Source organism: Rana temporaria, chromosome 1 (genome assembly GCF_905171775.1).
Source record: "Rana temporaria chromosome 1, aRanTem1.1, whole genome shotgun sequence".
NCBI classification, from domain to species: domain Eukaryota; kingdom Metazoa; phylum Chordata; class Amphibia; order Anura; family Ranidae; genus Rana; species Rana temporaria.
Genome location: NC_053489.1, coordinates 623345821 through 623359407, shown reverse-complemented (window position 1 = coordinate 623359407; position 13587 = coordinate 623345821). Strand labels below are relative to the sequence as shown.

Here is a 13587-nt window from a genome sequence, read left to right as displayed (position 1 = left end):
GGAAACTAGACTAGCGACGACGTACCGAACGCGAAAAACCGTTGTGGATCGCCGTAACTGCTAATTTGCATACCCGACGCTGGAATACGACGCAAACTCCACCCAGCGGCGGCCGCGGTATTGCATCCTAAGATCCGACAGTGTAAAACAATTACACCTGTCGGATCTTAGGGATATCTATGCGTAACTGATTCTATGAATCAGTCGCATAGATACTCTGAGAGATACGACGGAGTATCTGAGATACTCCGTCGTATCTCCGCTGTGAATCTGGCCCTTACTTTTCATGCTTCTTCCTCTCTGTACAAGGCAACGTTCACACTGACGCGCCTATGTTTAGCTTTTTTAAATTATGCCTCCCAGATCACTTTTTCCTGCATTTAACAAATCACTTTAGTCCTGAAGATTACTTTAAAAAAAATTATATATTTTCTGAGAGCAAAGACCTTAACCACTTTGCCTTCGGAAGACTTAGACCCCCCCCCCTTCATGACCAGGCCATTTGTTGCGATACGGCACTGCGTTACTTTTAACCACTTAAGCCCTCGACCATTTGACTGGCCAAAGCACTGCGTCGCTTTAACTGACAATTGAGCGGTCGTGCGACGTGGCTCCCAAACAAAAATATCATCCTTTTTTCCCACAAATAGAGCTTTTTTTTGGTGGTATTTGATCACCTCTGCGGTTTTTATTTTTTGCACTATAAACAAAAATAGAGCAACCATTTAAAAAAAAAAATCAATATTTTTTTTCTTTTTGCTATAATGAATATACCCCAAAAATCTATAAAAAGTTTTTCCACGGTTTAGGCCGATACGTATTCTACATATTTTGGGTAAAAAAAAAAAAACGCAATAAGCGTAAATTGATTGGTTTGCGCAAAACTTATATCATCTACAAAATAAGGGATAGTTTTATGTCATTTTTATTATAATTTTTTTTTTTTTAATAGTAATGGTGGCGATCTGCGATTTTTATCGTGACTGCAACTTTATGGCGGACACATCGGACACTTTTGACACATTTTTGGGAACATTGTAATTTTTACAGCGATCAGTGCTATAAAAATGCAGGTGTTACCCACTAGGGGGCTAGGAAGGGGTTAAGTGTGTCCTAGGGAGTGATTCTAACTGTTAGGGGGCGTGGCTACAAGTGACACGTCACTGATCACTGCTCCCGATGAGAGGGAGCAGACAAACAGTGACAGTGGGGTAGATTCAGGTACAGCTGCGCGCTCCTTACGGAGGCGCAGTGTACCCTTTTTACCCTGCGCCTACGCAAATTTTTGGCGCTACGCTTCATTCATGAAGCAGTAGCCACATAATTTGCGTGGGCGCTCTTCAAAAATGCCCTGCGTAAGGGCGCCTAATGTAAATGATCCCGTAGGGGGCGGGAATCATTTAAATTAGGCGCGTTCCCGCGCCGAGTGTAGAGCGCATGCTCCGTCGGGAAACTTTCCCGACGTGCATTGCGGTAAATGACGTCGCAAGGACGTCATTTGCTTCAAAGTGAACGTGAATGGCGTCCAGCGCCATTCACGATTCACTTACGCAAACTACGTAAATTTCAAACCTTGCGACGCGGGAATGACGGGTATCCTTAGCATTGGCTGCCCCTGCTTTTAGCATGTGCAGCCTTACGCGAAACCCAACGTACACAAACGACGTAATCTGCGTACGCAGGGCTCGCGTAACGTTGTGAATCGGCGTTAGTATGCAATTTGCATACTATACGCTGACCACAACGGGAACGCCACCTAGCGGCCAACGTAAGAATGCAGCCTAAGATATGAGGGCATATCTTAGGCTGCAGTCGGCGTAACAAGCTCTCTGAATCAGGAGAACTCGTTACGCCGGGGCAAGTAAGCAATTGCGCTGCGTAACTATGGTTACACAGACGCAATTGCTCTCTGAATCTGGGCCAGTGTCACTAGGCAGAACGGGGAGATACTTGTTTACACTTGCCTCTCCCCGTTCTGCAGCTCTTTGATCCGATCGTGGGACACTGGCGGACATCGACTCCGCAGGTCCCGCAAGCAGGGGCGTGCACACACACGGAATTTTAAAGTAACGTAAATATACGTTACTCTGCTCAGCCGTTGTTAACCGGTTAACTGACAACTGCGCGGTTGTGCAACGCTGTACCAAAATAAAATGTATGTCCTTTTTTCGAATGTCTCGCACACCTTGGGACGTAGGATACAGAGCAGGACTGACGTTTTGGCCAACTCCTACTGTAAATGGCCCATTGTCTGTTTTCCAAATTCCCCCTAGAGGGAAACTATCTGGCCAGACTGTGCCAGGTCACGATCTTTGCTGGCTTTTAGGGTCCAGCAGTAATTCTAATTATTATTGATTAATCTTTCAAGCTATCATCTATGGATAAGACCACTAAGTAGGCTAAATTACATACTTTTGGAAGCCGGCCTTCTGCTCCTCCTTTTCTTCTCCCTTATCCTTCCATTTCCCAACCTCCTTTTTTCCCCTCTTTTTCTTTTTCTTAGCTCTTTTATGGTGCCCTGTTCCATGGACTGGATGCCTTGTGTTCCTTGGATGTTCTTTTAGCCATATACCAATTGGATCCCCTGAAGAAGCTATTGCCGAAACGTGTAGCGATCTATTGGTGCCGATACTGTGATTGCGGTAGTTTGGCCTCCAGTCAGAAGGGATCTTCTTGGATTACATTGATACTATTCTATGGGCCATCTTAGCGGTGTTTTTTTTCCCTCTCTCTCTCTACTCTTTTTTATCATATGTTTTAAATGTGATTTAATACATTTTGATATTTTATTATAATGTGAGATCATTTTCTTTCCCATTGGGATTATAGTGGCAACCTAAAAAGTCCGTTTTCTACTTTTTCCCCTTTTTCCGTGCTTGTATTCATAATTGGATGTGGTGATTTATTTTCTGAGAGCAAAGACCTTAACCACTTTGCCTCCAAAAGACTTACCCCCCTTTCATGACCAGGCCATTTGTTGCGATACGGCACTGCGTAATGTAAAAAAATTTAATTCTTCATCAATTTAGCCAATATGTATTCTGCTACAAATTTCTGGTAAAAAAAATCCCAATAAGCGTATATTGATTGGTTTGCACAAAGGTTATAGCATCTACAAACTATGGATTTTTTTTTTTACTAGTAATTGCGAGAATCAACAAATTATAGCGGGATTGCGACATTGCTGCAGACAATTTGGGCACGAAGTGACAATTTTTCAGGGACCAGTGACACCAATACAGTAATTAGTGCTAAAAAATATGCACTGTCACTGTACTAATGACACTGGCAGGGAAGGGGTTTTAACGTCATAGGGTCAAATGTGTTCCTAGGGAGTTATAACTGTAGGGGACGTGTTTTTCCTGTAAGAAGGCAGAGATCTGTGTTCCTGTTTAGCAAAGTAACATTTGTAAAGGGGAGGAATATTGTGCTCATGGGCACCGTTGAGGCTGCATTGATAGGCACTTATGAGGCTACGCTAATGGGCACTGATCAGGCTGTCACATCGGGAAATCCCCGCTCGCCCTCTCCTTTCTCTGATCCCCTGCACTGATGAGGCTGATTTGATGGGCACCAGTGAAACTGCATTGATGGGCACCGGTGAGGCTGCACTGATGGACACTAGTGAGGCTGCACTGATGGACACTAGTGAGGCTGCACTGATGGACACTAGTGAGGCTGCACTGATGGACACTAGTGAGGCTGCACTGATGGACACTAGTGAGGCTGCACTGATGGACACTAGTGAGGCTGCACTGATGGACACTAGTGAGGCTGCACTGATGATGGGCACCAGTGAGGCTGCACTGATGATGGGCACCAGTGAGGCTGCACTGATGATGGGCACCAGTGAGGCTGCACTGATGATGGGCACCAGTGAGGCTGCATTGATGATGGGCACCAGTGAGGCTGCATTAATGATGGGCACCAGTGATGCTGCATTGATGATGGGCACCAGTGAGGCTGCATTGATGATGGGCACCAGTGAGGCTGCATTGATGATGGGCACCAGTGAGGCTGCATTGATGATGGGCACCAGCGAGGCTGCATTGATGATGGGTACTAGCGAGGCTGCATTGATGATGGGCACTAATGAGGCTGCATTGATGATGGGTACTAGCGAGGCTGCATTGATGATGGGCACTAGTGAGGCTGCATTGATGATGGGCACTAGTGAGGCTGCATTGATGATGGGCACTAGTGAGGCTGCATTGATGATGGGCACTAGTGAGGCTGCATTGATGATGGGCACTAGTGAGGCTGCACTGATGAGCACTAGTGAGGCTGCACTGATGGGCACTATTGAGGATGCAGTTGTTGCCACAGAAACATTTGTAATGATTTGATGGGCACTGGTGAGGCTGCATTGATGGGCACTTATGAGGCTGCGCTAATGGACACTGATCAGGCTGCATTGATGGGCCCTGGTGCGCTGATGGACACTGGTGAGGCAGCGCTGATGCATCAGATTTTGCACGCTCAAGTTTTAGTATATCAACCCCAATGTGTCTTGATTTTAGGCAATGTTATATAGAATTTCCAAAAAGCATTTCAGTTTAGAGGAATGCTTGTGGTTTGTTCTCAGCCAATTATGGAGAAAGGAAAGGAAAACCACTAAACGTAATATACGGTAGGTTTCTTGGCCCAGTTCGAAGAGGTAAATGGCATTGCTTATGTTGATAATATTAAAAGGGAGGAAGGAATTTGGATTAAGCTGGGTGGAACAGCTCTAAAAATATTTAACAATTGCAAGACCCAACAATCGCTGCCCAAATCCTTCAACAGCATTCACCTTATCAGCAACAGAATGGGGCACTTGTCTCAATGGAACGGCAGAGAAAAGGTGCGTCACTTATGGTGCTAAATGACAAGAACATGTTTGGATAATAAAGTATCAAAAACAAGCAGCAGTGCCACCCTTCCGCCCTATAAGTTATACGGGCGGCAATTGGTTAATATGGGTCGGTTCACACAACAATTTCTGTGTTCTGGATGTTTCTGCATGTGCATATTTGATGCTTTGTGCGGCATTTTTTTACCTCAATTTTTTCTTAGTCTCAATTGATGACGAAATAGTAAAAAGCAAAATATTGCGCTTGTTTAGGTGAAAAAAAGCAGCGATCAAAAAGTGTTCGGCCCCATACACACGAGAGGATTTATCCGCAGATACGGTCCAGCGGACCGTATCCGCGGATAAATCCTCTTGAGGATTTCAGAAGATTTCTATGCGATGGCGTGTACACACCATCGCATTGAAATCCGTGCTGAAATCCTCTGGCGATGACATGTCGCGCCGTCGCCGCTATTATGACGCGGCGACGGCGCGACGCTGTCATATAAGGAATTCCACGCATGCGTCAAATCATTACGACGCGTGCGGGGAATCCCTTTGGACGGATGAATCCGGTAAGTCTGTACAGACGAGCGGATCCATCCGTTGGAATGGATTCCAGCAGATGGATTTGTTGTGCATGTCAGCAAATATCCGATCTGCTGGAATCCATCCCAGAGGAGATTTCTCCGCGGAAACAGATCCGCTGGCGTGTACACACCATAGGATCTATCCGCAGAAACCCATTTGCTGGGATTTATCTGCGGATGCATTCTATCGTGTGTATGGGGCCTTATACTACACAAACAACAATGCAAAAAAGGGAAGAGATCGCGCTAAATAAATGATGAGTGAACATAAATAGTGACAAAAGTTCATAAGTGGTCAGTCCCGCCACAAAGGCAAATTAGATCAACAATCTCCCAGGTGATGAACTCAATCCACAAAAGAAAAGTGCTTGACAGAAAAGATCCTCCACCAACTATATAAAAGCCTCTTACCAAATGGAATTGATCTCCAGATTATAAGAGATCAGATGGCGCATGATAAGAGACATGGATGGACACTATCCCATAAACAGCAACAGCGATGGAATCTTGGTAACTGCGTCTTTACAGGTATATGCTCTCGATATGTCATCCGGGGGTATATAAAGACAGAAAGGACTCACATAGCGTAAAACTGTCTTATTTAATGGTAGATAAAAGCGAAAATGCACTTACATAACACAGCAGGTAAGAAGCATGTAAAAGTAAGCCGACCAGCTCGATACACAGCCCGTATCCGGGTAGAAGATGCGCGGTGACGTCAGAACGCCGCCTCCCTACGTTTCGTCACGACAGGACTTGATCCTGTGACCAAGTCCTGTCGTGACGAAACGTAGGAAGGCGGCGTTCTGACGTCACCGCGCATCTTCTACCCGGATACGGGCTGCAATCATTGCGGTGTAGGTTAGGAAGCTTAAGCACCTAGGTGCAGGAAGAGGGAAGATTAACTATTCTGCCTAGCAACAACACTTTGAAGGCATCTAAAAAAAAAAAATGTTTTCTTAAAGGAAAAAATGCGAAATCTTCTACTTTTGTTGACTGCACTGGAACGCACTGCACTGGTGAAAACTAGGGCCATTTTTTTTCTGGTACAATCTTTTTTATTGAAATTTTTGAGAAGTGAGAACAACTGTAATGATCCCATGCATAGGATGTAAACAATAAGCATAGCATGGCACAGCTTAACCACTTAACGACCTCCGCATGTAAAAATACGTCGGCAGAATGGCATGTACAGGCAGATGGACGTACCAGTACGTCCCTGCCTAGACGTGGATCGGGGTCCGATCGGGACCCCCCCCCCCCGGTACATGCGGCAGTCCGTAATCGTCTGGGAGCGATCCGGGATGAGGGGGCGGCTATTCGTTTCTAGCCACCCCCTTGCGATCGCTCCCAGCGAATAATCTGCCCACCCTGCCTGTTTAAGTGTAAACACAGGCAGGGGGAAGTGATGTCATCTCTCCTCGTGGCGGTCTTTTCGACCGACGACTGAGGAGAGAGAAGACATCAGAACTGTGAGTTGCACTTAACAGTACACTGACACAGTCACACATAGGCACACAACCCCCCAGTCACCCCCCGATCACCCCCCCAGCCCCCTGTCACAGTGTCACTGATTGCAGTGATCATTTATTTTCTGATCACTGCATTTAGTGTCATTTATGACAAAAAAAGTGTTAGGGCAGTTAGCTTTAGGCCCCTTTAGGTCCTTTAGGTCCAGGGTAGCCCCCTACCCCCCCTAAATAAAGGTTTAACCCCTTGATCACCGCCCTAGTTAAAAGCTGTGTAAATTCCAGAAAATGTACCCTAGTTTGTAGACGCTATAACTTTTGCGAAAACCAAAAAATATACGCTTATTGCGATTTTTTTTACTAAAGACATGTGGCTGAATACATTTTGGCCTAAATGTTTGACTAAAATTTAGTTTATTCAATATTTTTTACTTTTCGTTATAAGAAAAATCAACTTTTTTCAAAATTTACGGTCTTTTTCCGTTTATATCGCAAAAAATAAAAAAATCGCAGGGGCAATCAAATACCATCAAAAGAAAGCTCTATTTGTGGGAAGAAAAGGACGCAAGTTTCGTTTCGGTACAACATTGCATGACCGCGCAATTACCAGTTAAAGCAGCGCAGTGCCAAATTGGAAAAACACCTTTGGTCCTTTAGCTGCATATTGGTCCGGGGGTTAAGTGGTTAATAGTGCACATTAAAAGCATATTTGATAGTGGGAATTGTCATGCATTTTTGATGCAGAGTAAAAACACACTGGACTGCATCTGATGTGAACCAGCCCTAAGGACATCTGTGGATTTTAACTGTTTGATGATACTTGTATTCGTACTGATTGGAAGTGTTGCAATTTCCCCGTTCTGTGTTCAATTAAATGTATCATATTAAAAAAATATATATATTTGCATTGTTTTGTGTATGTGCGAGAGCGGATGTATGATTCCGTTATGAACAACAATGCCCTACATGAAGTCATCTGTTTTGATCCATGTGTGCTATTATTGACATTATTATCGTTGTGTTGATAACAATAGCAGATGAAACCTGGTGGGACGATCGGTGCATCGAATAGGTGCAGTATTTGCTCTGCACCAGTAGAGGTCGCTGTACTGCCAAGATTCTCACTAGCTCTAACAATGCAATATTCTTCTTACAGAAAACAGAAGCAAAAACAAAGTACAGCCAAAGCGTGTTTGGCTGTACTTCTCCTGTGAAGAATGAACTGCACGCCTGTGACCCGTTTTCAGCCAACAGTGGGCTAAAGCTCGCCGTCAGCTGACGTCACAGAGCCGGTCCAGGCTGGGGAAAGATCGCTGGGTCGGGATCCACCCAGGAGCCTGGTCAGCGAGGCGCTAATGCTGCAAACACGATCATTTTTCAGCATGTAGAAAAAACAATGTTTTTCCAACGTCATCATTAAAACGACGTTGCCCACACACCATCGTTTTTTTTAAATGCTCCAGCAAAGCGCGGTGACGTACAACACGTACGACGGCACTATAAAGGGGAAGTTCCATGCGGATGACGCCACCCTTGGGGCTGCTTTAGCGGATTCCGTGTTAGTAAAAGACCATTCGCGCTTTTCTGTCTATTACAGCGTGATGAATGTGCTTACTCCATTACGAATGGTAGTTTTACCAGAACGAGCGTTCCTGTCTTATAACTTGCTTCTGAGCATGCGCAGTTTTTTTACGTCGTTTTAGCCCACACACGATCATTTTTTACAACCCGAAAAAAAATTGTCGTTTTTCAGAACCTGAAAAACGATGTGCAGCCCACACACGATTTTTAAATGACGTTTTTTTTAAAACAACTTTTTTTTAATGCTGAAAAATGATCGTGTGTACACGGCATAAGAGCCTGAGCCAGCCCCTCCTGCCCCCTGCAAAGCCCAGTGGCTCCAGTGAGAGTGAGGGGTGTAGAGCAGAGAGCCAGTGACTGACAGTCACGGCTCTCTGCTTAGAGCAGCTGGGAGAATTGAGCGATCAGTGGTGATTGAGCAATCAGTTTTCAGATTTAGAGTGGGGGACAGATGCAGCATTGCATTAATGCTGCATACACCTAGGTAAGGATGATTTAAAAAAAAATGCCATACCTCTCTCCGGGCAAAAAGTACACAGATTAAATGCATATACTGGCGATCAGTGTAGTGTTCCATTATATCAGTTGTCAGAGGAGAATGGCCCCCTGGCTTAGTGGTCATTGAAGACTGCCTCATTACAACAATGACCATATTCCTACATGCTACAGGGAGGAGGAGCACAAGGAAGACTGAGCCTGTTATTAGACCAGGGTGCCACTGCTGTAATCTGCATACTCAGGCAGCTGATGGACCGAGCCACAGAGTTGGTTTGCTGAGCTGGAAGGATCTGTTGCCGTGAATGTCTACAGCAAGGGAGGACCAGCGAGGACCAGAGCTGAGAGACTGAGTCTTGTGAAGACCTGTTCGTGAGGATTGAATCACCAAGTCCTGTGTGCCTAAAGACAGCAGATCACCAAGTCATCTGGACTGGATTCCTGTGTACCAGGAGGGCTGAACCGAACCATTTGTGCTTATCTCAACAGTGACACAGTTAATGCAATAGAGACTGCTCCTTGTTTGGCAGCCCATCAGCCATCCCTTGCATACTCTTAAAAGGTGCACTACCTTACATTAGGGCCCCAATGATAGCCAGCTGATATTGACAATTTAGTGGCAGGTACTTTTCAGGCACCTTCAGGGGTACCCCCTTTGTTACAAACGTGTACACCCATCCACTATTGGGACTGTATGTGTAGTAAAAACACAGGATCCTTTTTTTGGGGGTTAGTTAACGACCATACCCCTAAAGTGATCGTAAAGTCTTGCTTTCTTTAAAATAAAAATAACAAACATGTTATACTTATCTGCTCTGTACAGTGGATTTGCACAGAGCAGCCCAGATCTTCCTCTTCTCGGGTCCCTCTTCGGTGCGTCTGACCCCTACATCCTGTCGAGTGCCCCCACCAGGAGCGGTTCGTCCATAGAGGGCGCCGGAGCGCTGCCCCCTCTGGCTCTCGCACAGCCACTAAAATATATAGATTCATACATTGTATGAATCTATATATTTTCGCCGCTGCCGCCCACTATTCAGCTGGCCGGATGTTTGAGCGCCAGCCAGCTGAATAACGGCAGCTGGTTGGCTGTGTGGAAGTGCCTATCAGAGCTCTGATAGGCTTTCAGAGTACAGCCTTGAGGCTGTAGTCGGCTTCCTGAATGCTTATCCTCGGGACGTACCAGTGGTGACAATTGATGGCTAAGTGGTGACAATTGATGGCAGGGCATAGTGGTGGCAATTGATGGCAAAGTGGTGACAATTGATGGCATGGCACAGTGGTGACAATTGATGGCAAAGTGGCTGCGTTTGATGGCATGGCACAGTGACTGCGTTTGATGGCATGGCCGTGATGTCACATTTACACAGTAATCAGTGCAGTTTTATAGCACTGATTGCTGTATAAATGTGAATGGTCCCAAAAATGTGTCAAAAGTGTCCGATATGTCCATCGCAATGTCATGGTCACAGTAAAAATCGCAGATCACCGCCATTACTAGTAAAAAAAATAAAATGCAATAAAACTATCCCCTATTTTGTAGACGCTATAACTTGCGCAAACCAATCAATATACGCTTATTGCGACTTTTTTACCAAACAAAAATATGTAGAAGAATACATATCGGCCTGAACTGAGGAAAAAAAGGAAGTCAATTTTATTTGGGTGCAATGTCACGCGACCGCGCAGTTGTCAGTTAAAGCGACGCAGTGTCGAAACGCAAAAAGTGCTCTCGTCAGGAAGGGGGTAAATTCTTCCGGGGTTAAAGTGGTTAAACCTGTTCAATTCTGTTTATCAATTTAAGCATTGTTTGGTAGCTTTGCCATAATACAGTACAACAATTTAATCGACCATCCAGTTGTTTGTGGTTTATTTTGTGTGCAATATTTTTAAGTTACACAGATGTGTCAGTGGGCACCAAGCAGCTTAAAGAGTTGTGGCACAACAGAGAAGCCAAAACCTACCAAGCGGCTCCTGTGGGAATTGGTGCTACATTTATTTCCACAACTCTCTACACTAATGGCCAGTAGGAAGAATACTCCTTACATTGCTGATCAGTGGGAAGTGTGATCCTTACATTGATGATCAGTGGGAAGGATGCACTTTATATTGGTGGTCAGGGGGAAGAATGCCCCTCATATTGGTGGTCAGTGGAAAGCATGATCCTTACAATGATGGTCAGTGGAAAGAATGCACCCAAGGCCCCGTACACACGAGGAGACACGTCCGATGAAAACGGTCCGTGGACCGTTTTCATCGGACATGTCTCCTGGGAGCTTTTGGTCTGATGTGTGTACACACCATCAGACCAAAATCCCCACGGACAGAGAACGCGGTGAAGTAGAAGACACCGACGTTCTCAAACACGGAAGTGCAATGCTTCCACGCATGCGTCGAATCAATTCGACGCATGCGCGGGATTTCGGGACGCTGGTTACACGTCATAACCAGCGGACATGTCCGATTAGGTGTACTAACCATCGGACATGTCCGACGGACATGTTTCCAGCGGACAAGTTTCTTAGCTTGCTAAGAAACTTTTGTCCGCTGGAAACCTGTCCGCTAGGCCGTACACACGGTCGGACATGTCCGCGGAAACTGGTCCGCGGACCAGTTTCAGCGGACATGTTCGACCGTGTGTACGCGGCCTAACATTGACGGTCAATAGGAAGAATGCTCCTTACATTGGTGGTCAGTAAGAAGAATGTTCCCTACGTGGTAGTCATTGAGAAGAATGTTCCCTACATTGGTGGTCAGTGGGAAGAATGCTCTGTACAATGGTGGTCAGTGAGACAAATGCTACATTCACAGGTGGTGAGCGGGAAGAATGCTCCTTACATTGTTGGTCAGTTGGACAAACACTTCTTACATTGGAAGTCAGTAAGAAGAATGTTCCTTACAATGGCAGCTATTAGGAAGAATGCTCCTTACATTGGTGGTCAGTGGAAAGAATGTTCCTTGGACTGGTGGTCAGTGGAAAGAATGTTCCTTGAATTGGTGGTCAGTGGGAACAATGCTCGTTACATTGGTGGTCAGTGGAAAAAGCACTTGCTACATTGGCATTCAGTGAAGAGTGTGAAAAGTGAGAATACTCCCCTTACAGGTAACTGTAAAAATCAATGGTGTCAGCAGTAACTTGACTGCAAGGTAGCAATTTCTCATTGCTCAAGGAACTCGCAGCAATCTTTGTAGGAACCCTAGTTGGGAAAGCCTGGATTAGAAGGTTCTCGTGGATTTAGCAGTTAAACAAACGCATAAAAATGTAAAAAAAAAAAAAAAAAAAATCATACTACGCCTCAATCTCTGAATATCACTGCTGAGCAGGTCTGAACCTGAATAATACTTTACTTCAATGATGGAACACTGGGACTCCCATATCTTGAATATCAGCCTGGTTGGGCCGATCCTTAGATAAATTATAATTGCTTGCTATGAATTACAGCCCATGGCACATTATTATCCTTTTCTAATGGCTTTACTGAATAAGCATGTGCGATTTAAGTGAAAGCAAAGTGCTATAAAACAATATCTAATCTAACACTAGTGCTTTTGTCCAAGGTTCGGGCGCGCTTTCCGAGAGACTAGCACTCATTGTTTGCAGTCACACAACACAGACGTCACATCCCTACGCTATATAACCTGGAGAGCAATGTATTCAAGTGGAACAATTTCAAATTATGGCTCTTATCTGAACTAGCGGCATGCATTTGTTTTATGGTGGCAATAAGGTCATTTTAAGGCTTTAACTCCGTAAGAGGATCATATCCAAACTTAATTATTCAAGACCGCATTATGCTAATATACATTTACAAATATCAACCATGATTAAGATCATGATGGATACCTGTTCAGTACTTGGAAAACAGAACCCTAGACAGTTTCCAAGATAGTGATATTTCATAAGCTTAAACCTGCCAGAGTATAAGACTAAATAATGTAGAAGCTGATTTCAGTGAGATCCACAAGTCGAAAAGTTGAGTAAATCCAGAGATATAGCCAGCTGAAGTTGTATGCAAACCTAAAATTTCTTTGTAAAAGCAAAACTTCTTATACCTTTACATGCCTTCTAATGGGTCTCTAGATGTGAAGGATATTCTCAATAACCAATATGAATTGCTTGCTAGGGAAATAGATAGCTACAGTGGGGAGAACAAGTATTTGATACACTGCTGATTTTGCAGGTTTTCCTATTTACAAAGCAATGTAGAGGTCTTTGGTCTAAACTCCACTTGCCCTGTTTGGAGGAAGAAGAAGGATGAGTACAACCACAAGAACACCATCCCAACTAAGGATGGAGGTGCAAACATTCTTTTCTGCAAAGGGGACAGGAAGACTGCACCGTATTGAGGGGAGGATGGATGGGCCACGTATTGCGAGATCTGGGCCAACAACCTCCTTCCCTCAGTAAGAGCATTGAAAATGGGTCGTGGCTGGGTCTTCCAGCATGACAACAACCCGAAACACACATCCAGGGCAACTAAGCGTGGCTCCGTAAGAAGCATCTCAAGGTCCTGGAGTGGCCTAGCCAGTCTCCAGACCTGAACCCAATAGAAAATCTTTGGAGGGAGATGAAAGTCAGTATTGCCCAGCAACAGCCCTGAAACCTGAAGGATCTGGAGAAGCT

General features: G+C 44.9%; 1 protein-coding gene across 1 annotated transcript in view; it reads right to left on the bottom strand.

The window, feature by feature from the left end:
• GRK4 (G protein-coupled receptor kinase 4) overlaps positions 1-13587 on the bottom strand; it is a 426683-nt gene that overhangs the window by 85028 nt on the left and 328068 nt on the right. The window lies entirely within an intron of this gene.